The sequence below is a fragment of the Sturnus vulgaris genome, chromosome 15 (assembly GCF_052056855.1).
Source record: "Sturnus vulgaris isolate bStuVul1 chromosome 15, bStuVul1.hap1, whole genome shotgun sequence".
Lineage (NCBI taxonomy): Eukaryota > Metazoa > Chordata > Aves > Passeriformes > Sturnidae > Sturnus > Sturnus vulgaris.
In genome coordinates, this window is record NC_142257.1 from 16,832,470 (window position 1) to 16,835,640 (window position 3,171).

Here is a 3,171-nt window from a genome sequence, read left to right on the forward strand (position 1 = left end):
CAAACATGAAAAATGATGAGGAGAGGAATTCATAAATATGATTGATTTCACTGTGGCTGTTTCTATAAGAAAAAAGTGACAGGGAAAAAACGTAACCCTGAGTGTTTAGTACTTGCCTTCCATAGCTGTAATTTGCTATGTCTATGTGGTTAATTATAAAATTATAGGGGAAGTTTTAGTAAAATATTATTTAAGTGAATGAAAGAAAAAATGTCATGAGTATGATTATTATCTGTATCAATGAGTTTATGAATCACATATGCCCTGTCAGTCATGTTTTGCTCCTATTTCATACAGGTGATCAAAAATTCTAACGGACAGTTTAACCTTGAGGCTGCAATTAAAAATGTTGACACAATGTCCAATGAGTTGAAGAAAATAAATGGTAATTCTGACTTCACCATCCAGTTAAACAAAAAACTGTGTAAAACATTTTTCTAAGAGTGTGCAGTTGAGAATGGCCTGGTTTTCTGTGTCAGACCACTGGGTTTTCATGTAATGAAGCAATAGTTTTGCTCTTGTGTTTTAAAAAATTAATGGAACAGTTGTTAGCAATAGAATCGTGTTAGTTAACCATGGGAAACAGCTGCTAGGTGATCAGTCACTCCTTTCCAGGAACACTGAGAGTCTTCTAATGCAAATATTACTAACATGCTAACACCAAACTGCATTTAACCATCTTGAAGCAAGTGAAACAAGACACCCCTTCAACTTATTGAGTGATTTGATAGATGAACGCTAAAACAATGCTGCCTGTAATTACCATTGACTGTCATTCCACAAATACCATGCTGAGATGCTGCCCTTTGTCTTTCAGTGGAAAGCCAGCTATTGCTTTGTGACCTGATTTTGAATTTCAACCATCCTGTGAAGGCCAAAGATTTAAGAGAAGCTGAAGAAAAGACTTGGGGCTTGGCAGATTAAGTAACATCCATTTTCATGTATTGTCTTCTATTAACACTGCTGAAGCTTCTGCTTCTTCTTTCTTCTTCATCTTCTTTCTTTTAATTAGGTTTGAATTGTACAATGATAGCATGGTTTCCTGCAGTTAGACTATTTTTATTTTTAGCTAAACTCGTGAAATGGAAAAAAAAACAGATTATTGGTTCTGAGAGGGGTTTTTCAACCCACGTTTCCCAAATTAAGCCCACTAGGGCTGGAAAGACTGATGTGATTAATTTAAAAGGTCAGGAAACTGGGCAAGAAGTTTTTCACGTGGTTTTCTCCTTTTAAACAAAGACATGTTGGAGCAGTAACACAAGATTTGAAATTTACTACAAGTCACTGCTTTCTTATCTCAGCTGTTCTCGGGGAAACAGGATAAGAAACTGTCAGTGAAGGAGGAACTGCAATTTGTGTTTTGAGCTGCCTTCCTCATCTTAAAAATATTGCTGAGGAAGGGGTCAAAGAGCAGACTACTTCTGGAAAACCAAAAGTATTTTTCATTCCAGTTTCTGTAAAGACTCTCTATTGCAAGCAGCTACAGAAACAGGGAGGAGTTTGTGGTTTCCGTGCTCTGTCCTGAAATCTCGGCCCAACATTTGCACAGCCACTATTTTCATGTAGTTCATTACAGTTAATATTCAGTCATACTTTACTTGTGAACGTGTTTGAATGTTGAGATGTGTTTTTATTCTCACACCAAATATATTTCTCTGAATAATCAAATAGTGATTTATTCTACTTTTAAAAATATGCAGTGTTAGAAATTGTTATGCTGGTTTAGATTTTATTTCTCTTTCACTGGCGAGATGATTTAAAATCAATAAAACACAATTCCAAAGGAAGTGTTTCTGAGTTGTCAGATTTTTCAAGGCAGGGCAATGGAATAGAATTACAGTTCACAAGAGTCAGGGGTGATATGGAGGAGGTTGTTCTTAATTTTGACAGTTTTTGAAAAAGACAGATTAGAACTCTTTTCTTTCATCAGATTAGTAGTCAATTTTTTAAAATATTGGGCTAGAAGCAGCTTTTGTCAGCTGAATAATTTTTTAAATTTTATTTTCATCTTTATTTTTGGACTCATAGTTGCATGGAAATGAATTGCTTTGCTAACTTTGAATTCCAGCTCTTACCTAAACATTTTAGAAAGGAACATTTACAAAACATATCTCTATAAGTAAGACTCTATAAAATCTGATTATGTTATCTGGGAAGCTTTACAGATTGCATGGAAGGTATTTTCTACCTTGAATTTTGGTTCCAGTGCTTTAAATGGTAGAGACACAATGGCTTTAAATGGCTTTATGACAGTCATAATTATTAAACCAAGGTCTTGTCAGAACACAAAGGAAATTGAAACCCAAGGTAAAGGGTTGGATAAATCCCACTTAACCAAGGTGAGGGAAAACTCTTGATATAGGATGCCTCAGTGTTCCTCAGCTGCAACTTGTATTTGTGAACTGTGAGTGTCCCTTGTTTTCTTTAAAAAAGACAGTAAACCAGAAAGCAGTTGTGCAAGAGGAAGCAAGTAAGGCCTGACTGTGTGTGCCTTCTAAGAGATTTGTGGGGGTTCTGCCACTTGCAGATCACATGATGGTAATTCTGTTCATGTGCTCCCTGTAAAAATGCAGTGGCTTGATTCAGTCAGAGAGACACAGCTGAAGAGAGATCTGTGTGGAGAAAATTTTCTCTGAGTGAGGTGAGAGAATTCTAGGAAATACAAAATTCCAGTGGTGGGCTGAGGCATGAGATCCCCAGTGCTGTGGCAGAGAGGCTGTGCTGTGTCTGCTCGTGGCATTTTCCTGGAGAAGTGGGAGCAGTTTCACAGCTGAATAACCCAGGCACAGATCCCGACAGGCACCTGCATTTCCAGGGCTGGAGGGGTTTTGGTGCCACTGAAATTTATGTGTCTTTCAGGTCTGAGTGGGTATTTTCATAGAAGTGAGCAGAGTTAGACTTATTGAGGAAAAAATTGGCTTTTATTTTGTCTACTCCTCAGCTTTGACAATGTTTGGGTCTACTCAAATATCACTTCAAATAACAAAATTGCTGCTGCAATTATGATTCAAAAAAAAGCTCCTATGAAAGCAGAGACTTGTACTGATATTTATTTATGGTTTATCAAATTTGGTGGGGAAATAATTTCAAGAGAATATACATATCTTGAAAGATAAAAAAATCTCATGAGCTGTATGATTAATGGACAGTAATAAACACTTTGTAGGAAAA

The 3,171-nt window shown here is 36.5% G+C and overlaps 1 long non-coding RNA gene across 1 annotated transcript; it reads left to right on the top strand.

Moving 5' to 3' along the window:
- Positions 1-286: 286 nt before the first annotated feature.
- Positions 287-1,787, top strand: LOC148222005 (uncharacterized). The gene is made up of 2 exons (XR_015807033.1): positions 287-385; positions 818-1,787. It is a non-coding gene; the product is annotated as an uncharacterized LOC148222005 (long non-coding RNA).
- The last annotated feature ends 1,384 nt before the right edge of the window (positions 1,788-3,171 follow it).